The following is a 26,176-nucleotide window of genomic DNA, read 5'->3' on the forward strand; positions in this document are numbered from 1 at the left end:
TGTTACAATTTTGCTTCTGTTTTTGTGTTGTGGGGTATGTGGATATGTGTTTCTTAACTCTCCAGCCAGGATTGAACCAGCACCACTCTACACTGGAAGGTAAAATCTTAACCACTGGACTGCCATGGAAGTTCTTACAATTCTTTTTAGAAAGTCACTCCTACCCAGTCTTTGCCAAACTTCAACTTGCTTTTATGGAAACAATTCTCTTTTTATGCTCCTATCTCATATGGACATCAGTCAGCAAGCCTCACAGAGAGAAGAGTGGTTCTCACAAACAGTTAACCAGTCTGTTACTTCTTTTACATAACACGTGTGTTCCTCAGATCAAATCCAGATGACAGCCACTCAGTACCCACCCTTACGAGGAGAAATGGGAGAACAAGGGAGACAAACGTATAACTTCTGGTATTCTGTGGGCCAGTGGTATCCAGCATGGGTCCCCAACCTCTGGGATCAAATGTTGGACCTGATGGAATAAAAATAAAGTGCACAATAAATGTAATGCGTTTGAATCATCCTGCAATGATGGATGATCCCTGCCTCTGATCCATGGAAAAATTTTCTTCCACAAAACTGGTTCCTGATGCCAAAAGGGTTGAGGACCACTGACAAAGAGAACAAACTCTAAAGGATTCTTGGGCATCTACAGACCAGGGTCATCTGTATCCTGATAAAGTGTCAGCATCCACCAAAACGTACAGAATCAGCAAGTGTTAGTCACTCAGTCATGTCTGACACTTTGTTACCCCATGGTCTGTGGCCCACCAGTCTCCTCTGTCCATGGGATTCTTCAGGCAAGAATACTGGAGTGGGTTGCCATTCCCTTCTCCAGGGGATCTTCCTGACCCAGGGATCAAAACTGCACTGCAGGCATATTCCTTACATCTGAGCCACCAGGCAAACTAAGTAAATCTTAACAAGGAAAACACGGGAGGCTAGAGATGGTAACATTCCTTTGCGTTAATATAAAAATCGCACTACACTAGTCTGTTAAAAGTAATAATATCATGATGAAGAGAAGGCTGCTCTGCACTAAAAGTCAGGAGCTGAGTTTAAGTCCAGTGAGGCCACCATGGAAACCTCCGTGGTCTGCACAAGTTACAGAGTTGCTCTGAACTCCCGCTTCCTAATCTGTCAGTTGAAGTGAATTAGTGCAAGATGGTTGTTAAGATCCTGTTTAATTCTAAAGTTCTACTACTTTTTAAATTCTTTCAAATAATTTTTTGCTGCACCGTGCAGATTGTGAGATCTTAGTTCCCCAACCAGGACTCAATCCCATGCCACCTCCACCTTAGAAGCATGGAGTCCTAACCACTGGACTTCCAGGAAACTGCCAAACTCTACTGCTTTTAAAAGAGGACCAATAAGCATATCCTGGAGAGGGAAATGGCAACCCACTCCAGTATTCTTGCCTGGAAAATCCCATGGACAGAGGAGCCTGGTGGCTACAGTCTATGGGGTCGCAAAGAGTTGGACACAATGGAAGCGACTTAGCATGCAATAAGCATATAAAAAAGAAAAGCAGTAGATATTAGACTTTCCAGTAGCTTCACAAACCAACATATACTCTAAAACCACCTAGTATAATCACATCCTATTTATTCTACAATTTCATAAATATTTATCAAGTGTCTACTCTGCAATGGCGGGGATTCACCAAACAAGAGAAACCTCTGCCTTCACAGACCTTACAGTCTGCTGAGTGCTACAGATGATTTAACAAGCAATGAGGATCAAGTGTGATAATTGCTAAGATGGAAAAATGAGGATATTCTAGCAGGAAGAGTACAGAATGCAGTATGGAAGGATTTTCTCAATACAGTTATATTGAATGCAAGGCCTAAATGAATAACAAGAGGCTCATTAGGTGGCAGTCTCAGGAGGGGAAATGGTCAGGGTAGGGGGAGCACTGTATAAAAAAGCAGAACTGGGAGGGAGTTGGCCAGTCTGGCATCTGCAGCTGAACTGCCTGGGATGAGGTATAATGTTCAAAGAGAAGCAGGCAGGAGTTATTTCATGCCAGGCCTTCCAGAACATAACAAGGACTTTTGTCTTTAGCTTCCTATCCATTGTGGCTGGGCATCACGTAACACTTTCAAAAGATTATCCTGGCTGTGATGTGAAGAACAGGCGGGAGGGAAACAAGACTTAAGGCAGAAAATCACAGGGAGGCTGCAGCAGGAATCTGAGTGAAAAATGGTACCCGGAACTAGAACACTGGCAGCGAGGATGGGCGCTTCCTAGGTGGCTCAGTGAGAAAGAATTCCCCTGCCAATGCAGGAGATGCAGGTTTGATCCCTGGGTCGGGAAGAGCCCATGGAGAAGGAATTGGCAACCCACTCCAGTATTCTTGCCTGGGAAATCCATGGACAGAGAAGCTTGGCGGCTACAGTCCATGGGGTCTCAGAGTCGGCCACGACTGAGCGACTAAACAACAACGAGGATGAAGAGAGATTAAGAAGTAGGAACAGGACCCAGCGACTAAGATGTGGGAGCAGGAGTCAGAAGCGACCCCTAGACTCCCAACTTAAGAACCTGGGTAGGAAATTTTCCACTGTGTTTCCTAAGAGGATTGGACATAAGCCAGGAATTGCTGGTAGGCGCCATGCCATCGTTTAGAAAGAAGCTGCCTGAGAATGGAGCCAACACAAAGGAAAACGAAACTAAGGCAGAGATGGTGAAGCTGTTGTGACGTCCTTATTTTATGCCTCTGGACTGGCTATCCCAGATCCCGTTGTTGTTGCTCACTTTGTCCGACTCTTTGCGACCCCATGAACTGCAGCACGCCAGGCTTCCCTGTCAATCACTAACTCGCTGAGTTTGCTCAAACTCTTGTCCATCAAGTCGGTGATGCCATCCAACCATCTCAACCTCTGTCGTCCCCTTCTCCTCCAGCCTTCAATCTTTCTCAGCATCAGAATCTTTTCCAGTGAGTCAGTTCTTTGCATCAGGTGGCCAAAGTATTGGAGTTTCAGCATCAGTTCTTCCAGTGAATACTCAGGTTGATTTCCTTTAGGATTGACTGGTTTGATCTCCTTGTTGTCTAAGGGACTCTCAAGAGTCTTCTCCAAATCTATGACTGGATGTTTTGGACACACGAATCAGTGAATTTCCCTTGTGATTTTTTGGTGATGGTGGGGTTTTGGTTGGTTGGTTAGTTCAATCTGAGTTGGGATCTGTGGTTTGTAAACCAAAAGAATTCAGGGAGGAGAGGGGATGTTGAGAGACCAGCGTAGAACCATCACTGAAGAAGCAACACAGGAAGATGAGTCCAGGGAGAAAGAGAGGAAAGGAGGAGCCCAGGAAATCGGGCAGAAGAAAAGTTCTCAGAAGCATGTGGTTGGTAAAGCTGAAAGCTCTAGAGAGATAAGGCCGACAAGGACCTAGACATCCGCATTGGGTTTAGCCGCAAGGCAGGAGTTGGTGACCTAAGTGAGGACAGTATCAGTGGGGGGATGGGGGTACATTCCAGACTGAAGGGGCTGATGTGAGGAAGCAGAACAGAAACAATTCTAAGTCGAGGTGTTGAGTTGCCAGTGGGAGGGCTGGGGAGGGAGATGCTTTCAGATGGATGAGGTGGGAGAATGTGTAAAGGCTAACAAGGAGGATGCAGGAAGGGGAACAGTCAACTGGGGAGTCAGTCAACTAGGGGAAACACTGAGGAGGGAGCGGAGATAAGGTCCAGAGTTCAGGCCAAGGCATAGACTTAGAGGTTGGCCCCAGTTCAAGGGAAGAGCATCTCTTCACTGGAAATAGAAGGATGTGGGAGGAATTAACTAGATGTCCTGGTGTGGCATCAGGAACTAGATAGCATGACAGCCTGACAGCCTCCATCTTCTCCAAGGAGTAGCCAGCAGGATCCTTTGCTGAGACGGAGGAGAATGGGGGCAGGGTGGGAAGAAGAGTAGGGGTGGAAGCTTAAGGAGAATGCAGACTGTCTGAAATTTTGCCGTGGAGGAGAGAGATTATGCATGCAGGCTAAGCCACTTCCATCCTGTCCAACTCTTTGCAACCTCATGGACTGTAGCCCACCAGGCTCCTCTGTCCATGGGATTTCCCAGGCAAGAATATTGGAGGGGGTTGCCATTTCCTTCTCCAGGGAATCTTTCCAAGCCAGGGATCAAACCAGCGTCTCTTATTTCTCTTGCACTGGCAGGTGGGTTCTTTACCATCAGTGCCTCCTGGGAAGCCCGAGTGAGAGAGAGAGACTAGGAGAACACAAAAGAACTGACTGGAAGCTATGAGGACCCACTGGATGACAGAAACCAGTTATCAATGCTCCTCAGAAGGAAAGTTATCACAAACCTAGATAGCATATTAAAAAGCAGAGACATCACTTTGCCAACAAAGGTCCACATAGTCAAAGCTATGGTTTTTCCAGTTGTCATGTATGGATGTGAGAGTTGGCTTTAGCCACATAAAGGTTTAAACCATAAAGAAGGCTGAGTGCTGAAGAATTGATGCTTTCAAATTGTGGTGCTAGAGAAGACTCTTGAGAGTCCCTTGGACTCTAAAGAGATAAAACCAGTCAATCATAAAGGTAATCAATTCTGAGTATTCATTGGGAGGACTGATGCTGAAGCTCCAATACTATGGCCACCTGATGCAAAAAGCTGACTCATTGGAAAAGACCCTGATGCTGGGAAAGGTTAAAGGCAAGAGAAGGGGACAACAGAGGATGAGATGGTTGGATGGCATCACTGACTCGATGGATAGGGATTTGAGCAAACTCTGGGGGATAGTGGAGGCCAGGTGACCCTGACGAGCTGCAGTCCATGGGGTCTCAAAAAGTCAGACACGACTTGACGAGCAAACAAATACCAAACAATGGAGTGATTTCCCCCAAATCAGGTACATCAAGGAAAGGATGGAATATAAAGTGAGTATTGGCTTATACTGAGGCAACTGATTTATAAATGGCCTCTTTCATACGTTAAAAAATGTTAGGATGTACTGGGATAGTTTTCATCACTGATCTAAAAGAGGAACTTTTCAGTTTGCTGATAGGATTCACAGCTTTTCTGCAGGGTAAACTGCCAATCTGGTGGAGAGAAACCTCAGGCAATTCTCATAAAATGACACGACAGAATCCGGAGTGGCCGATAAAGATTCAGCAGGCTGGAATATGATAATGAATCTGAGTCTAAAACACAAAACTCAAACTGTGCTCGCAAAATAAAGGTCTTGAGATCTCAGTGACCATCTAATTAAGAGATCAAAGTGACCGGAACAATGCTGTTAAGACCAGATACAACCTCTGGGTTGAACAATACCAAATACCAAGAGAACTCTAGATAAGGTCCTTTCCAGTATCAAGACAAAAGTTTCAGTTGAGAATCATAAGAGCTCATGTGAGATAACTGTATTTGAAGGCCTCCTCTACAAATCACACTAGTCATTTATAGTTTCAACTTTTATCTTTATATTTAGTTTCATCTCAACAAAGTTTTTGGAACATAGTTGTCTCAGCCTCTCCTGAAATGTCTTTTCTGAACCACAATTGCCTCTGTCTGCAGAAAGGCATGATGTAAACACTCTGGATAGTGTTTTGGGTTTTTGTCTTTCAGAGTTGAGGTGATTTCCTACTAAATTATTCAATATTCTTTATATATATATATATATATATATATATATATATATATATAAAACAGGCAGCACTTTGCTCTCCAAAGTCTTCCTTGCCTGGTTTTCATTTCTGCCACATTTCTGTTTCTTATATTTTTTTAAAAAAATATTTGTTTGTTTATTTATTCGGCTTTATTGGGTCTTAGTTGTGGCATGTGGGATCTCTCGTTGTAGTGCACAGACTCCTTAATTATGGCATGTGGGCTTAGCTGCCCTGTGGGTGGTAGGATCTTAGTTCCCTGACCAGGGTTTGAAGCTGTACCCCCTGCAATGCAAGAGAGATTCTTAACCACTGGACCACCAGGGAAGTCCCTATCTACCCCATTTCTGACCTAACATTTCCAAGTTCTTAAGCTGGAAAGTTCTTACCTCCTGGCCCTTCAGAGCACTCTGACTCTTCTCAGCTTTTATACATTTAGGTTACCACATGCTAGAAGCAAGGTGACAAACTAAGATCACATCATTCCTAACCTTGAAGGAGACACAGACTCAGGAATAATGCCCATACAGAGTGACAGGTGTTGTGATAGGAGGCAAAGGAGTCCAAAAGGTGGATGTTATCATCTCTTCTAGGATGGGCAGAGCCAGGAAGGCTTCCTGGAGGATGTGACGTTTCAGTGGAGTCTCGAAGGATGAGGATTTCTTCAGTCAGGGAAGGTGTGGAAGAGTGTGAAGCAGAGGGAATAGCAGAACATTAAAAAAAAAAGAGAGAGAGAGAGACATGGAACAGGCTTACTTCTGGAGGCTGTAGGTTGCATTACGGAACACAGGGTGTGGGGAGAGGTCGGAAGATGAGTCTGCCCGAGTGAGAAGGGACCAGCCTCTGGACTGGTTTTAAGAACAGTTAAGAAGTTTGAACTTTATCTCAGCCCAGGTGTGAATCAATCATTTTTTCCCCGGCTTAGATTAGACAAGATTAAAATTGTTGAAAAAGAATTTTCCCTAAGCACAAAGGGAAAAACAAACAAATACAAAACAAAAAGCAAACAGCAAAAAGCATAAAAATGAACAGCTCACAGATCCCAGACTTCTTAGCTCCTTCACAAAGTTCCAACTCCTGATTAGAACCTGCACACAGAGGGCTAGACCCAAGCCCTCTTTTCTCTCCTCCACCCATCCATGCTGGCACTGGAACATAACAGTAGTCCCTTTGTGCCCTGTGCAAACATGATGCTGATGGGTCCCTCTTCTTAATGTTCACCCCAGGCGGTCTGGCTTATACTGAGGTTGACTGAGTTTCTCCACTGAGACTGCCTCTGGAGGTCTTGCTCTAAATCAGGGGTCAGAAAAGGGCCTTTCCTGTAAAGGACCACAGGGTAAATAGTTTCAGCATTGGCTTAGTCACGGGTACTCAATTCTGATTCTTCAGCAGGAAAGCAGATGTAGACAATGTGTAAACCAAAGGGCCAGGCTGTGTTCCAATAAAACTTTATTTATGGACACTGAAATTTGACTTTCATATAATTTTCTCATGAAATATTATTATTTAAAAAAACCATTTATTTATTTATTTCATATGCTGTGATTATTTTTGGCTGTGCTGGGTCTCTGTTGCTGCAGGGGCTTTTCTCCAGTTGCGGTGAGTGGGGGCTGCTTTTGCTGCGGTGCGCAGGCTTCTCTCGTTGCAGAACACCAGCTCCAGTGCCCAGTCTCTTCAGTTGTCGTACACAGGCTTAGCTGCTCCGAGGCATGTGGGATCTTCTCGGACCAGGAGTCACATCTGTCTCCTGCACTGGCAGGCGGATTCTTTACCAGCCACCAGGGAAGCTCTTTTATTTATTTATTTTTTAAAATGTGGACTTTCGATGTAGATTTTTAGATGTAGACCATTTTTAAAGTCTTAATTGTAATTTACTACAATATTGCTTTTGTTTTACATTTTTTTGGTTTTTGGTCACAAGGGAAGTGGGATCTTAGTGCCCCACCCCGGGATGGAACCTGCACCCCATGCACTGGAAGGCAAAGTTGTAACCACTGGGCCACGAGGGAAGTCCCTATCATGAAACTCTTTTAATTTTTTTTCAACCATTTAAGTATGTAAAATCCATGCTTAGACCACCAACTGTACAAAAGCAAGTGATGGGCCAGATTTGCCCTGTGCATTAAAGGTACTGATTCCCATGGCAAAGATGCCCTCTTCTCTTTTACGTCATCTGTTTATTATTAAAACTGATACCAGTAATACTAGTGGATAACATTCGTTGAGCACCCACGGGTGACAGGTGGTATGTACTGCAGAGAGTTGCTCTGAAGAATAAATAAAATAATGTCTATAGAGCACTCAGCATAATGCTTGCTCAGAGGTAAACATGACTGCTTCCCTGGTGGCTCAAGGAATCCAGGAAGATTCCACAAGCTGCGGAGAAACTCAGCCCATGCACCACAGCTATCAAGCCTGTGCTCTCGAGCTGGTACTCCTGCAATGAGAGAAGCCCCCACAATGAGAAGCTATTTCAACTACAGGGGAGCCCCCACTCTCTGCAACTAGAAAAAGCCTGCACAACAATGAAGACCTTGCACAGCTCAAAATACTTTTTTTTTTTAAAAAAGATAAAACTTAAAAAACAAAGAGGTAAATATCATTGTTGTCAGTTACTATCCGTTCATTCCGTTCCCTCGCTCAGTCGTGTCCGACTCTTTGCGACCCCGTGGACTGTAGCCTACCAGTCTTCTCCGTCCATGGGATTCTCAAGGCAAGAATACTGGAGTGGGTTACCGTTTCTTTCTATAGTCAGTTACTATAGACAAGAGTTAACCAAATCAAATCAAATCTAATCTAATCTAAAAGGCAAAGGAGAAAAGGAAAGATATACTCATTTGAATGCAGTATTCCAAAGAACAGCAAGGAGAGATTAAGAAAGTCTTCCTCAGTGATGACTGCAAAGAGATAGAGGAAAACAATAGAATGGGAAATGTTGGGGTCCTTTAATGGACCGGAACCTGGTGGTCCGGAGTCGGCGATAAGAAAGTGAAGGAGAGAGAGAAACAGAAAGAAAGACAGACACGGGGACCCAAGCTCTGATGGAGCAAAGGGATTTTATTAGCAGAAATGCAGCCTTATATATCTTTAGTAAGATGATTACTCAGCTTTTACACAGGATGAAATTTTATCAATAGCCACAATATGGATAGTCTAATACATACAAGGTCGCTGATGCTGAAAAGAGTCACTGAAGGGAGTTACTGAAAGGAATACAAGCAGATACCCTGTCCCATGATCTCAGTCCTGAGAACTGCATGCAGCTTTACTTGTTCTTAGAATAGGTACTGATAAGGACCAGAGAATCCTTGAGAAATAGAAAACAGCATGCAGGAATCCTCCTGTTAAATGTTCCCTGACAGGGAAAAACTAGAGATTTCTTCAAGAAAATTAGATACCAAGGGAAATTTTCATGCAAAGATGCGCACAATAAACAACAGAAATGGTAGGGACTTAACAGAAGCAGAAGATATTAAGAAGAGGTGGCAAGAATACACAAAAGAACTGCACAGAAAAGATATTAATGACCGAGACAACCACGATGGTGTGATCATTCATCTCGAGCCAGATATTCTGGAGTGTGAAGCCAAGCGGGTCTTAGGAAGTATCACTATGAACAAAGCTAGTGGGGATGACAGAATTCCATCTGAGTTATTTCAAATCCTAAAAGATGATGCTGTGAAAGTGCTGCACTTAGGATGCCAGAAAATTTGGAAAACTCAGCAGTGGCCACAGGACTGGAAAAGTTTAGTTTTCATTCCAATCCCAAAGAAAGGCAATGCCAAAGAATGTTAAAACTACCACACAATTGCACTCATCTCACACGCTAACAAAGTAATGCTCAAAATTCTCCAAGCCAGGCTTCAACAGTACGTGAACTGAGAACTCCCAGATCCTCAAGCGAGATTTAGAAAAGGCAGAGGAACCAGATATCAAATTGTCAACATCTGTTGGATCATAGAAAAAGCAAGAGAGTTCCAGATAAAACATCTATTTCTGCTTTATTGATTACATCAAAGCCTTTGACTGTGTGGATCACAACAAACTATGGAAAATTTTCCAAAAGATGGGAATACCAGACCACCTGACCTGCCTCTTGAGAAATCTGTATGCAGGTCAGGAAGCAACAGTTAGAACTGGTCCAAATCAGGAAAGGAGTATGTCAAGGCTGTATATTGTCACCCTGCTTGCTTAAATTCTATGCAGAGTACATCATGAGAAATGTAGGGCTGGACGAAACACAAGCTAGAATCAAGACTGCTGGGAGACATATCAATAACCTCAGACATGTAGATGACACCACCCTTATAGTAGGAAGTGAAGAGGAACTGAAGAGCCTCTTAATGAGGAGAATGAAAAAGCTGGCTTAAAACTCAACATTCAAAAAATGAACATCATGGCATCCGGTCCCATCATTTCATGGCAAACACATGGAGAAACAATGAAAATAGTGACAAACTTTACTTTCTTGGGCTCCAAAATCACTTCAGATTGGACTACAGCCATGAAATTAAAAGACGCTTGCTCCTTGAAAGAAAAGCTATGATAGACAGCATATTGAAAAGCAGAGACATTACTTTGCGAACAAAGGTCCATCTAGTCAAGGCTATGGTTTTTCCAGTAGTCATGTAAGGATGTGAGAGATGAACCGCAATGAAAGTTGAGCACTGAAGAATTGAGGCTTTTGAACTGTGGTGTTGGAGAAGACTCTTGAGAGTCCCTTGGACTGCAAGGAGATCAAACCAATCAATCCTGAAGGAAATCAGTCCTGAAATATTCATTGGAAGAACTGATGCTGAAACTGAAACTCTACTACTTTGGCCAGCTAATGCAAAGAACTGACTCTCCAGAAAAGACCCTGATGGTGGGGAAAATTGAACGCAGGAGGAGAAGGGGACGACAGAGGGTGAGATGGTTGGATGGCATCACCAACTCAGTGGACATGAATTTGAGCAAGCTCTGGGAGTTAGTGATGGACAGGGATGCCTGGTGTGCTGCAGTCCATGGGGTCGCAAAGAGTCAGATATGACTGAGTGACTGAACTGATACTGATAGACAAGAGGCACCTCTGTTGAAAGTTTGGGATGTACCTCCCTGGTGATCCTGGGATTGGGAATCTGGCCTGTAATACAGGGGACATGGGTTTTATCCCTGCTTGGGGAACTGAGATCCCACATACCACAACTACTGAGCCCACACGGTACAACAAGAGACAAGAGCAAGGGGCCTGAGGAAACAAATAAATTGTTTTTTAAAAGGGGGGAGGGGAGTGGCAGTCATTATTTGAATGAATTGGAAAAACCTGAATGATACTGTGGATTTTTTTAAGTTAGAATAAACATGACATTGCATATCTTGATAATAAACATAATAATAACTGACAAAATTGCTAACTACTATTATCATTGTTTATGACTGTTTATACATCTCTGATCAGTAAAATGACTCATACAGGGTAGATATTATTATCCCACTGAAGAGCAGAAAAATTAAGGAGTCTGTCAAATCACATAGCCAGCAAGCAGCAGAACTAGGATTTGAAGCAGCTTTATCTGACTTCAAGAACCACGCCCTTTCCACCACAACACATCCTCCTGTTTAGTGTTTGAGAAGTAAAACCACTGGCTTGGTAGTTGACCAGCAGCAGGAATGATGATCCCCAGAGCCTGCCACCTTGTATCAAGATTGGCACAGGACTCATTTTATTCTTCCTCCAAATCTTAAGTGCCTGTTGGACCACTTAGCTCTGGTTTCCTGCCAAGAGATCCTCTACCTTGTGAGAACAGTACAAACGACCAAGCTCAAAGGACAATTAGATGTTTTCCTGCTAAAGTGTCCAATTCAGCTCTCTCTTCTCCAGGTCCCTCTGATGACTCATCCATAGGGAACTTCCTGAAAGTGACTCTCCGGGAATCCCACTACTACAGCATTATAACAGAAAATTACTTTCCATGCTCAGCACTGACTCCAGAAGGTTTCTACCAAAGGTAAAATACGTTCATCTGCATGACATCTTTAGAGCTAATCACAAAACGTTACTGAAGCTATTGTCCACAGCTTCAAGACTGTATTCCACGGAACCCATGAGGTAAATCCTCCCCTGAGTTTAGTTCCAGGGAAAAAAAATGGTTTTCATAGAGTGGAATCTGTATACTTTATCTTGCCAGAATAATAAAATGATGTAACCATACCTGTTTCCTTTATATCATGACTTCAAAGACATGTAAAACCAAACACTGTGCGAAAGTATCTCATCTCAGATCCCCAGTAGGACCTACTTCCACCTTACTGCTAGGACTATTTTCTTTTTATATTTTGAAAAAGGGCTCAGATAGACAGTCTGTCTCCTACAGGCCAAGCTCCCTGCCTCTCCTGATGTGCTCTTCCTCCGCACATCATTACAAATCTAGTGCTTGTTTTACTAAACTACCCCAGAGCCTTATTTTTTTAAGTTATGCTTTGGGCTAACCTGGTGGGTCAGTGGTTAAGAACGTGCTTTGCAATTCAGGGGATCCAAGTTTGATCCTTGTTCTGGGAAGCTCCCAGATGCCTCAGGACAATTAAGCCAGTACACCACAGCTACCGAGCCTGAGTTCTAAAGCCTGCAAGCCGCAGCTACTGAAGCCCATGTACCCTGGAGCCCGCGCTGAGCAACATGAGACACCACCACAGTGAGAAACCCAAGCACCTTAACTAGAGAATAGCCCCTCTCTCCGAAACCAGAGAGAGCCCTCAAACAGAAAAAAGTAGACAAAATAAAAGTACCGCTAACAAATAAATATAGTTATGCTTTACCTTGGATTCTAACCTCAAATCTCCTGGAAGCAGACAGAACCAAATACTCTGGATTTTTTTTATAGGCTCTAGTCACATTTATGCACATAATTATGAACAGCCAACCAGGCTTTATTCTTTGGGGCACAAGATGAAGATGTCAGTCCATAAAGGCTGGGCTTTTTTCCAGATCGCACTGTCTTTCACATCACTCTCTCTTTTTGTACCACTGCCTGTCTCCATGTGTTGCTCTTTTGATCTACCTTTTGGGATTTCTGCTGTGGGCATCACTCTAATCCTCCATGAAGGTATTAAAACTCCAGGCAGCACCATGCTATATACAGAAAACCCTAAAGACTCCACACAAAACTACTATAACTAATAAATGAATTAGGCAAAGTAGCAGAACACAAGAATAACATTCAGAAATTGGTTGCATTTTTTTACACTAACAATGAAATATCAGAAAGGGAATGTAAAAAAAGCAAGACCTTTTAAACTCTCACCAAAATAAAATACTCAGGAATAAACCTGACCAAGGAGGTGAAAGACATATACATTGAGAACTTGAAAACATTAATAAAAGAAATTAAAGAGGATTCAAAGAAACGGAAAGATATATGATACTCTTGGACTGGAAGAATTAATATTGTTAAAATGGCAAAACTACTCAAAGCAATTTACAGACTTCATGTGATTTCTATCAAATTACCCATGATATTTTTCACAGAACTAAAGCAAATAATCTAAAATTTTACATGGTATATAAAAGACCCAGAATTACCAAAGCAAATCTTGATGAATAAACAAAGCAAGAGGCATAACTCTCCCAGACTGCGGACAATACTACAAAGCTACAGTAATCAAAACAGTATGGAACTGGTTCAAAAAAAAACAGACAAACAGATTAATGGAACGGAACAGGGAACCCAGAAATAAGCTCACACAACTACAGTCAATGAATCTTCCACAAAGGAGGCAAGAATATAAAATGGGAAAAAGACAGTCTCTTCAGCAAGTGTGTTGGAAAACTGGACATCTGTATATAAGTCAGTGGTGGCTCAGTGGTTAGAACATCTGCCTGCAGTGCCGGAGACCCAGGTTCAATTCCTGTGTCGGGAAGATCCACTAGAGAAGGAAATGGCAACCCACTCCAGTATTCTTGCCTGGAGAATCCCATGGATAGAGGAGCCTGGTGGGCTACAGTCCATGCGGTAGCAAAGAGTTGGACACGACTGAGCGACTTCACTCACTCATTCACATAAGTCAATGAAGTTAGAAGACACCCTCAAACCATACAAAAAACAAACTCAAAATGGCTTGAAGACTTCAAAATAAGACATGACACTATAAAACTTCTAAAAGAGAGCACAGGCAAAACATTCTCTAACAAAAATTGTATCATTATTTTCTTAGGTCAGTCTCCCAAGGCCAAGGAAATAGTAATAAAAGCAAAAATAAACCAATGGGGCCGAATTAAACATACAAGCTTCTGCACAGCAAAGAAAACCATAAAAGAAAAGAGAACCTACAGAATAAGATAAAATATTTGTAAATAACATGACTGACAAGGGTTTAATTTCCAAAGTATGCAAACAGTTCATAGAACTCAACCAAAAAACAAAGCATCCACCAAAAATGAGAAGAAGACCTTAACAGACATTTCTCCAAAGAGATGACCAATGGGCTTCCCAGGTGGTGCTAACCCACCTCCCAGTGCAGGAAATGTAAGAGAGGCAGGTTCGATCCTGAGTTGGGAAGATTTCCAGGAGGAGGGCATGTCGATCCACTCCAGTATTCTTGCCTGGAGAATCCCACGGACAGGGAGCCTACTAGGCTTTATAGTCCATAAGGTTTCAAAGAGTCAGACAGTACTGAAGCGACTTAGCACACAATAGGCACATGAAAAGAAGCTCAACATCACTAACAAAGAAATGAAAATCAGAACTACAATAAGGTGCTACCTCACACTGGTCAGAATGTCCATCATTAAAAAGCCTACAAATAACAAATACAGGAGAGGGTGTGAAGAAAAGGAAATCCTCTTACATTGTTGGCAAGAATGTAAGTTGGTGCAATCACTATGGAAAACAGGATGGAGGTTCCTCAGAAAACTAAAAATATAATTACCATTTGGATCCAGCAACCACACTCCTGGGCATATACCCAGAGAAAATTATAATTCAAAAAGAGACATGTACTCCAGTGCTCACTGCAGCACTATTCACAATAGCCAAGACACGGAAACAACCTAAATATCCCATCAACAGATGAATAGATAAAGAAAATGTGGTACACAGATACAACAGAATACTACTCAGCCATAAAAAAGAACAAAATAATGCCATTTGCAACAACACAGATGGACCTAGAGATTATCATATTAAGTGCAGTGAGTCAGAAAGAAAAAGATAAATACCACATGATATCACTTATATGTGGAACCTAAAATATGACACAAACGAACCTAGCGACAAAACAGAAACAGACTCACATAGATAGAGAACAGGCTTGTGGTTGCCAAGGGTCGGGGAGGGAGAAGGAGGAACTAGGAGTTTGGGGTTAGTAGATGCAAACTATTACATTTAGAATGGATAGACAAAAAGCTCCTACTATATAGCACAGGAAACTATATCTAATCTTCTGGGATAAACCATAATGGAAAAGATTATTAAAAAAAGAATGTATATATGTGTGTAACTGGGCTTCCCTAGAGGGTCAGACGGTAAAGAATCCGCCTGACTTGCCAATGCCAGGAGACCTGGGCTCGATCCTTGGGTCAGGAAGATCCCCTAGAGAAAGAAATGGCAACCCTCTCCAGTATTCTTGCCTGGAGAATTCCATGGACAGAGGAGCCTGGTGGGTTATAGTCCATGGTGTCACAAAGAGTCGGACATGACTGAGAGTGTGTAACTGGATCACCTTGCTGTATAGCAGAAATTAGCACAACACTGTAAACCAAAAATACATAGGCAATACCCACACTTGGCCTATACCAGGGGCAAGGTCCATGAGCTGGACTCACTGCTTCTGCATCTGCAGCCCCTGGACACATCTCAGGAGACTCATCTAGGGCTGAGCGGCTTCTTCACTGGAATGGCAATTCTCTTAGGCATCTGGCACCTCCCACTTCACCTCAAATCACCTCCTCTCCAGCTCTACCTGTTTCTCTATTGACCTTTCCAGGAATCAATGAAGGTTTATGTAACTTAGGACTTTATGTTCAAGGGAAACTGGCAGAGCACCAAGAACAGAGCTGGCAGATACTGATTGCTAGACAGAAACGTTGGAAACTGGAGAGGAATTTTGACACAACAAAGGCCCTCAAGTATTCAATATCGAATGAATGAATGAATCAACAAACTCTCATTTATCACCGCCTTCCCACCTTGATACCTAGACAAAGCCAGCAAGCAAACCCCAAGTTCTAAGCACCCAGATTTCTTCAAGGATTCGAGTTCTACAAATTTGCTGCGGTAAGTGTGATAACAATGCAAAACTTGATTTCTCTTTCTGTTTAAAAAGAAAGCCAGATCACACCTCTGCCTGCCCAAAGAGCTTCCTCATAATGACCAGGCATGACTGTCTGGCAGAGGCCATGTTTTTGCTTTGTTCAATGACTCTGGGCAAGTCACTTGCTCAATGAGACTTTTTAATTTTTTTGAAAAATACACGTACAATTGACCATTGTATCCTTTTTTAAATGGACAGTTCAGATACATTAAGTACATTCACATTGCTGTGCAGCCATCACCACCATCCATTGCCAGAACTGTTTACATCTTCCCAAACTGAAACTCTCTACCCATTAAATAGCAACTTTCTATCCTTACTCCGTCTGTCCTGGCAACCATCATTCCACTTTCTGTCTCTATGAGCCTGACTGTCTAAGTAGCATCACACAGTACTCTCCCTTTTGTGATGGGCTTAATGCACTGAACCTAATGTTCTCAAAGTTAATCCATGTTGTAGCCTATGTCAGAATTTCCTTCCTTGTAAGACTGAATAACGCTTCACTGTAGGTACAGACCACATTTTGTTTACCCATTCTTCTATCAATGGACACCTGAGTCGTTTCCACCTTTTGGCTATTGTGAATAACACTGCTATGAACACAAGTGTACAGGTATCTGAGTCTTTGTATTCACTTCTTTTGGGTGTAAACCCAGAAGTGGAATTGCTGGGTCACATGGTAATTCTACATTTACTGTTTTGAGGAACCACCACACTGTTTTGTTCAACGGGACTTTTCAAAGTGCTTAAGGAGCTGGGCACAGCAGTCCTTTTGCCAAGCTGATTCCTGAGAGATGTTGCCCGGGTGCAAATCTGCCCAGAAGGTTGTCTTACCTCATTCTGTATAGGAGAAGGACCCATCTGCTGTTTGGAATAAGTCCTGCTTTCCACACTTGATCTGGCTCTGAATCTGACCCTGCCTCAGTATCCGCTCCTGTAAAGTGGGTCAATAATACTTAATTTACAGTTTTTTTTTTTTTTATAAGGGTCATGGATGAGGCACAAAGCAGTGAGGTAAGAATTTAGAAAATGAAGATGTAGGGACTCGCCTGATGGTTTCAGTGGCTAAGAGTCTGTGCTCGCAATGCAGAGGGCTTGGGTTCAATCCCTGGTCAGGGAACTAGATCCCACATGCCTCAACTAAGAATTTGCATGCTGAAGCTAATAATTCGCATGGCCAAATAAATATTTTAAAAAAAAAAAGAGAAAGAAAAGAAAATGAAGATGTGAATCTCACCCTACTGACTGCAAAGGGTGGTTGTGAAAACCAAAGTAATAGACGACAGAGCTGTAAAGGGTCATGCATTCTACAGATGCTATGCTCTCCTCATTTCTTTCCTTTGCTACAGCTTCCTGCCCCCTGGCCTCTTGAGTCCCTCCTCCACTACAGATTCAGAGTGAACTCTCTAAAGCAGACAGGCTCCTGCCCCTCCCACTTATGTTTTTACCCTTTACCCTCGCCAAGCCTTTCTTTTTTCAGTCTATTTCTCTGATCTTGCCACTTTACCCCTAATTTATTTGGTTGCACCAGGTATTAGTTGCAGCATGTGGTATTTTTAGCTGGGACATGAAAACGCTTAGTCGTGGCATGTGGGATCTAGTTCCCTGACCAGGGATCAAACCCTAGTCCCCTGCATTGGGGGCACTAAGTCTTAGCTGCTGGGCTACCAGGGAAGTCCCACCCCCATGGTCTTCTTAATACTTTTCCCCTCCACCTAGAGCACCCTTCCTCCAATCCTAGCAAAAGCCTGTCATCCTTTAATTACTGATTCCTGCATTTCCAGAACTTTTCTGGCTCCACCAGGCTAGATTCGAGGCCCACAGCACCAGGAGCAGAGATCCACCACCATGCCAAGCACATGCTTCATTATAACCATCTGTGGTTGATTTCCCCAACTAGATCAGCTCCTCAAAGTCAGGGGTTTCGAAGACTCATCTTGGCATTTCCGGTCTTAGCACAGTGCCAGGCTGTTTACTGAACAAATAGATGATGATAAAAACACGGTGGTGTTTTTATTGTAAGAAAGTTGAAATAGTTCACACATGATTAACTGCTTCTGTAGTCTCATACTGCATGACTATTAAAGAATAATTAGTATTACTATGAAATGCGGCATTTAAAAAATTTATTTATTTTAATTGAAGGCTAATTACTTTACATTATTGTATTGGTTTTGCCATCCACTGATGTGAATCTGCCCCGGGTGTACATATGTTCGCCATCCTGAACCCCCCTCCCGCTTCCTTTCCCCTCCCATCCCTCTGGTTCATCCCAGTACACCAGCCCCGAGCATCCTGTATCATGCATTGAACTTGGACTGGCAATTCATTTCACATATGATAATATACATGTTTCAACGCCATTCTCCCAAATCATCCCACCCTCGCCTCTCCCATAGAGTCCAAAAGACTGTTCTATACATCTGTGTTTCTTTTGCTGTCTCGTATTGGCACCACAAAGGATGGAAACCAAAGGGTACTTTCAAGGTACTTTTGAGTTCCTCGAGTCTGCACAGTTCTGAGAGATGCTTTCCTTTTCTCACCATCTGAGAAATATTCTGATCTCCACATTCATAGTCATGATGACATGACCCCTGACAAGAAGTCATCCCAAAGCTATTTCTCATCAGTGCATGAAAACAATAAGAACACTCTGGCATTTAGTTCCGTCACTCAGTTGTATCTGACTCTTTGCGACCCCATAGACTGAAGCACGTTAGGCCTCCCTGTCCATCACCAACTCCCGGAGTTTACTCAAACTCATGTCCATCGAGTCAGTGATGCCATCCAGCCATCTCATTCCCTGTTGTCCCCTTCTCCTCCTGCTCCCAATCCCTAGAGCTAAAACTACCACTGACTGGGCAACTTAAGCAACAAAATTTATTGTCTCACAGTTCTAAAGGCTGAAAGTCTGAGATCAAGGTATTGGCAGGATTTATTCCTTCTGGGAGCGGTGAGGGGTTTGTCATTCAGTCACCAAGTCATGTCCAACCCTTTGTGACCCCATGGATGGCAGCACACCAGGCTTACCTATCCTCCACTATCTCCTGGAATTTGCTCAAACTCGTATCTATTGAGTCAGTGATGCTATCTAACCATCTCATTCTCTGCCACCCTCTTCTCCTTTTGCTTTCAATCTTTCCCAGCATCAGGGTCTTTTCCAATGAGTTGGCCCTTCGCATAAGGTGGCCAAAGTATTGGACCTTCAGCATCAGTCCTTCCAATGAATATTCACGGTTGATGTCCTTTAGGATTGACCAGTTTAAACTTCTTGCTGTCCAAGGGACTCTCAAGAACTTCTCCAGCACCAGAATTGAAAAGCATCAATTCTTCTGCACTCAGTCTTTTTTATTTAGTAATCCTGTATACAGTCTCAAACATATCAAAACCCTGTCAACTTGAACACAGTAAAACTAAACTGATTACAGCTTTCTTCTTTCTGTCCTCTAACACCTTTCAGGCTTTCCCAGTGGAACCAGAGATATTAATGGAAGAAGACAGCCTTTCGTTTCACAGATAGTAGATCAGATGTGTCTGACCTCCTGCAGGAAGGGTTTGGAGAAGGTGTGTCCATGTGCCCAGGGAGGAAGGTGCCATCTCTTGCATTTCTGCCTCAAGAACAAGGTCAGAGAGGCTGTGGGTGGAGAACTATAAGCAGGATATCATCACTGGAAAACACGCACAAACACCCTCCCGTGAAGAACTCAACTTTCGTTCAGGAGGCCGATAAGAGCCTCAGCTTGGGGATGTCGACCAAAAAAAATGCACAACTTGAGAGCTGTAAAGTTTTATTTGGGGCAAAAGGGGCAAAGAGGCAGCATCTCAGATAACTCTGGGAGACTGCTCCAAAGAAGTAGTGGGAGGAGATTAATATATAAGGTTTTAGTGAAGGGGGAGTTCAGTACCATTAAGCACTCATTTTACAAAAGGCTTTTTTGCTAGTGATGAGGATCTGATGTCACCATGAAAGGATTTAGTGCTTTTCTAGATGTGAAGAGATGCAAGCATTGAGATGATAAAATCTGTTCCTAAAATCATCCATCACTTCATGACAAATAGATGGGGAAAGATTGGAAACAGTAACAGACTTTATTTTCCTGGGCTTCAACATTACTGAAGATGGTGACTGCAACCATGAAATTAAAAGACACTTACTCCTTGGAAGGAAAGCGATGACCAACCTAGACAGAATATTAAAAAGCAGAGACATTACTTTGCCAACCAGGTCCATCTAGCCAAAGCTATGGTTTTGCCAGTAGTCAAGCATAGATTCAAGAGTTGGACCATAAAAAAAGCTGAGTGCTGAAGAATTGATACTTTTGAACTGTGGTGTTGGAGGAGACTCTTGGAGAGTTCATTGGGCTTCATGGAGATCAAACCAACTAATCCTAAAGGAAATCAGTCCTGAATATTCATTGGAAGTACTGATCCAGTCTTCCTGAACTGAGACAGCCTCTCCCAATTCATCCCACTACATGGTTTCGACAAGAAGATTAAAATCATTACTGAGTCCTGCCTCCTGCTTTTGGAGATGAAGAGGATCCAGAAGATCTCTGAGAGAACAATGCCCGCAGTTCCATCTATTTGTGTGTTAATTCTTCTAAAAGAACCAGAAGCCCAATTAGAGGTATACTGATAGAAACAACTGATTCTCCAGAAAGAAACACTTTAATTCATGGTGTTTGCAGATTTCTGCAGTGTAAATAAAACTGAGCAGAACCCTGTGGGGCTCCTGGGGATAGAAAACTTTCTGTGTCCTCCTTTCTTGTTTGTAGTGAATAGGCTTCAGCCTCCATAAAAGTGAAAGTAGTTCAGTCGTGTCCGACTCTTTGCAACCCCATGGGCTATACAGTCCATGGAATTCTCCAGGCCAGAATACTGGAGTGGGTAGCCTTTCTTTTCTCCCGGTGATCTTCCCAAACCAGGGATCGAACCCAGATCTCCCACATTGCAGACGGATTCTTTACCAGCTGAGCCACAAGGGAAGCCCAAGAATACTGGAGTGGGTAGCCTATCCCTTCTCAACCAGATCTTCCTGACTCAGGAATCGAACTGGGGTCTCCTGAATTCCAGGCAGATTCTTTACCAACTGAGCTATCAGGGAAGCCCTAGCCTCCATGACCTACCCTGAATCCCAAAGGGCAGGTTCAAATAGCTGCTAATCAGAGAAGGGAGAGGCTGAAGAGACAAGGGAGGAGAGGCCAAGAAACAATAGTGCAGCCTTGGTATAGTGGTGCAGCTCCACCCTAAGAGATACACTTAGAGCTCTTTTGCAGAACTGTTTGTTCTCCCCGAACAAACCGGAGATGTTGACTACTTGAAGCATTCTTCATGCCAGAGAGAAGGTCACAGTGTGATAACCTTGGGAATCAAAAAGCTCATCAGGGGATCCTCTGAGGCCAGATCAAAGGAACTTGGACCTTGCACAAAGCCTGATCCTTATCAACAACCCCGGCCTTGTATCATTGCTATAAAACTCCTCACCAAATCCTTCCAGGTAGGGACACACAGATTTTCAGGTCATGAGCCTACTCTGTCCCCCTTTGCCAGATGAAGCAATAAAGCTATAATTTTCTACTTCACCAAAAACTCTGTCTCTGAGATTCTATTCGGCACCAGTGCAGAGTTGCTGAGTTTAGCATCATAAATACTTCCTCATGGCTGAGTTTAAGCTACCAACAGGAGGTCACTAAATGCAGAGTTGGAGCACCAACATGCCCAACACCAAGCCCAGGTAATTGGTTTCAGGGTTTCAAAGCCAGGAAACTGCCAGGGAGCCATTTCTGGGAGCAGACAGAAGGTAGGCCTTGTGGGTTTTGAGCAGAGCCTCCAACTGGGCAGCAATGCTAGTGGGAAGCTATGGGCAGTGGGGCAGCGCCATGAGAATCTGGGCCTCCACACAGCCTCCAGGGCAGTGGGGGTGGGGAATAGGCAAGAAGACCAAACCCAACAGGATAAACTGCATTCTTTCCGAGCTGAGAGAGGCTCACTCAGTCTGGGTAAGAGAAATAGGACAGGCACAATTGAAGTAATCAGAAAGTTCTCAGCTTGAAGGAAAACACTCCTCTTTCATTTTCCTTCTTAGGGTGTTCACCCTGAGATGACCTTGGCAGGAAGAGGGACATTTAGGTGAGAGTTTCCAGGGCTCACCCAGCTATCATGTCAGTGGGCTTACATTCCACAAGGTCATTCTCCCACTTGAGGGACTTGGTATGGGGCTGAGCCTAGTGCAAGATGCACGTGGGCTCCTGTCATAGCCAAGAAAGCTTGTGTGAAGGCGGGCAGAGTATATCATGAGAAACGCTGGGCTGGATGAAGCATAAGCTGGAATCAAGATCGCTGGGAGAAAATATCAATAATTTCAGATATGCAGATGACACCACCTTCTTGATGAAAGTGAAAGAGGACAGCGAAAAAGTTGGCTTAAAGCTCAACATTCAGAAAACAAAGATCATGGCATCCGGTCCCATCACTTCATGGCAAATAGATAGAGAAACAGTGGAAATAGTGGCAGACTTTATTTTTGGGGGCTGCAAAATCACTGTAGATGGTGACTGCAGCCATGAAACAAAAAAGATGCTTACTCCTTGGAAGGAAAGTTATGACCAACTAGATAGCATATTAAAAAGCAGAGACATTACTTTGCCAACAAAGGTTCATCTAGTCAAGGCTATGGTTTATCCAGTAGTCATGTATGGATGTGAGAGTTGGACTGTGAAGAATGTTGAGCTCTGAAGAATTGATGCTTTTGAACTGTGGTGTTGGAGAAGACTCTTGAGAGTCCCTTGGACTGCAAGGAGATCCAACCAGTTCATCCTAAAGGAAATCAATCAGTCCTGAATGTTCATTGGAAGGACTGATGTTGAAGCTGAAACTTGAATACTTTGGCAACCTCATGCCAAGAGCTGACTTATTTGGAAAAGACCCTGATTCTGGGAAAGACTGAAGGCAGGAGAAGGGGACAACAGAGGATGAGATGGTTGGATGACATCACCGACTCAATGGACATGAATCTGAGTAAACTTCAGGAGTTGGTGATGGATAGGGAGGCCCGGCCTGCTGCAGTCCACTGGGTCGCAAAGAATCGAACATGACTGAGTGACTGAACTGAAATGAAGGCGGGTAAGACAAACAAGAGAAACTGCTGGGTCTCCTGTCACTCCAGCTGGTTTTCAGGGGCTCTGTACCTGTTTACAGTGCAGACTAGGGTTATACTTGTCCTACAGCCTAACCCAGAAGTTGACTCTGTTTTCGGGGTTGTCCTTTTGTTAATTCAGTCATTCATTTGGCCATGTCAGGACTCAGTGGCGGCACGCAGGCTCTTTCCTGCATCATGCGGGGTCTTTTCTTGGGGCACATGGACTCCCCAGTTGTGTCACGCAGATTCCAAAGCACTTGGGTTTCAGAAGTTGTGGTGCACAGGCTTAGCCATTTCTTGGCAGGGGGGATCTTAGCTCCCCGACCAGGGATTGCACCCGTGCCTCCTGAATTGCAAGGTGGATTCTTAGCCACTGGACCATCAAGGAAGTCCCCTTAATGGTGTTCTTGTACAATAATCCCCCACCCTTGCTGGGGTGATTTTTCCCATGAGCAAACCTGATACATGTATGTTCCTTTCTGCTTAAAAACCCTTCCCTGAGTTGGGTTGACTCTCTTTTGCACAAGACACAGGCTTTTCCTGACCTAGCATTTACTCAACAGCTGCATCTGCCTCCCCACTCCTGGTAATTTCACTTTATCTAAGTTGCCATTCCCAAACAAGCCATGTTTGCTTGAGTTTAGACCTTAATATTTGTTTTCCCTGAGTTTTTACTCTTTTCCTAGCTCTATGGGTCTCTTCCCATGCCAGGAATCTTTAGTCACATCGATAGTTTTATTATTAAACTCCCAGGTTTTGGGTTTGTTCTTTTTACTATCTTTTATTGTGGCAAAATACATATAATATAAAATGTGCCATTTGAACCATTTTTAAATGTAGAGTTTGGTGGCATTAGTGACAGTCACAAATTATACAACCGTTATCACTACTTCCATAATTTTTCATCACTCTAAACAGAAACTCTGAGCCTATTAAGCAATAACTCCCCACTCTCTACTTCATTCAATCTCCACTAACTTCTAATGCCTAATTTACTTGGTTTCCAGAAGTTTTCCTATTCTAGGTATTTTCTATAAATGCAATCATACAATAATTGTCCTTTTGTATCTGGCATCTGCAACTTAGCCTGTTTTCAAGGTTCATCCATGTTGTGGCATGTGTCAGAATTCTGTTCCTTTTCGTGGCTGAATAATATTCCACTGTGTGAATATACCACATTTTGTTTATCCATTCATACATTAATACACACCCGGGTTGCTTCCACTTTTGGGTTATTGTGAATAATTCTGCTCTGAACATTGGTTAACACATCATGTTTTTGCCTCCACATACTCAGATATTATTACTAAGGTAGAACTGGCTAAGTGCCATTTATCTTACAGAATCATCTACAAGTGGAAAATGATGGAACAGGAGTTCAAGCTCAAACCTCTGGCCTGTGTCCAGGATGTTTCTACTTTGCCCCACTAAATGACAGACTTTCTCAGATGGACTGTCATGTGGAAGTGGGAGGACTGAAGGGAGCAGAGCCTGAAGAGATTACTTAGGAGCCTCCAGGAAGCCTGCAGTGACGGGCAGGGCTTTCCCCAAGGGAGATGAAAATGGGTCCACATTTGATGCCCATAAATGTCCACATGAAGTAATGCTCAGAAAGTAAATGGTGTGGAGACTGCTGTGGGTATGTGGATATTACCTGGTTGAGAGAAGAGTGAACAAGAATGGAAGATAAGATTAAAAAAAAAAAATTAAAGGGACTTCCCTGACAATCCAGTAATTAAGAGTCTGTGCCAATGCAGCAGGCACGCATTCAATCCCTGGTCAGGGAACTAAGATTCTGCATGCCACTTGATACAGCCAAAAAGATAAAATAAATAAATAAATAAATAAAAACTAAGAATGGGATATAAATGGAAAGAAGGGAGATTAGAGTAAGTGGTCATTTGTACTCAGCAAAGCTTTAGTCAAGCTACCAAATCACTACCATATAATAAATTTAGTCCAATAAAGACAGAGTGGAATAGATGTCAACATGCAATCTTTCACATGCTTTTACATGACCTGAATACAAACAAGGGTATACAATGGGTCATGTGTAGAACACCATGATCCAGCCTAAGTTTGGTCAAACCCAGCCCATTGCTGTTAACCTGATTCCTAAGAAATAATCACTGAAAACCTCTTTGATTTTCTCCCCCTGCCCCAAAGCCTTGAGACCTCATACTGAATTTTGTTAGCATTTACAAGAAGTTGCAAGACACTCCAATTCGTACACTCAGAAGTCCCTTTATGACCCTAATCCTGGGCCACTGCTAGGCAAAATTAAGAAGTAAACAGTCAGGTGTCTTTCCCTTCCAGGCACCAGGTGTTAACAACAGGTATGAATCATCAAGGATAGGATTTTACACATGAGTAGGGAAGAAATTTTTTGAATGTGGGAACCCTGTGGGCATTCCTCAAATCACACCATCAAGACACACCACATACTCAGCTTGGCTGAAGGGCTTTTTCTGCCTGGACAGATCCTCTCAAGACTGAGACACTCTGACAGGAAGTGGGCTTTGAAAGAACATCCCACTTCCTGGAGTTGAGCATAACTGGGAACACTAGTCTACCTTAATGCAGTTCAAGTAAAAAGGGTTTGAGATGATGTGGCTTAAGGAAGGAAGCAAAAAAGGAACCTTGGGGAATAAGTCTGTAAATTAATTTTGTTTTCCCTTCAATTTCATATACCTAGAGAGCGAAACCACAGCAAGTTCTAAGACAGACAGCGTATGTTCCTAGCTCTTGCTACATATCCAGGTCCACACTCAGTACACAGCTAGTGATGAATTCACCTAGAAAGGAAAGCTCCTACACATTCAGGCACTATTAGCCTTGAGCAAAAATCTTAAGGAGAACAAGATTTTCCTTTTTCATGTGACTACCTCTCCTTTCTCTCTGTAGGGCTTCTATCTCCCTTTCTCAGCTACTGACTCGTTATCTCTTACAGCTTCTCCATTTCCTTCCACATAAAATTGTCTTTATCTGTTTACTGAAAGGAGCTTATACACTGACTTATACTAAGGTGTGAATGACTGAAAATGGCTTACTATACTGCCTTTTGCAAGAGTTGTTACATTCTTCGAAGTAATAATTTCACTAATGATAGATTTGATACAATAGTTTTTTAAATCCAAGAAATG

This window comes from Moschus berezovskii, chromosome 15, assembly GCF_049115385.1.
Source record: "Moschus berezovskii isolate FMDL1 chromosome 15, NW_MosBer_1.0, whole genome shotgun sequence".
NCBI lineage: Eukaryota > Metazoa > Chordata > Mammalia > Artiodactyla > Moschidae > Moschus > Moschus berezovskii.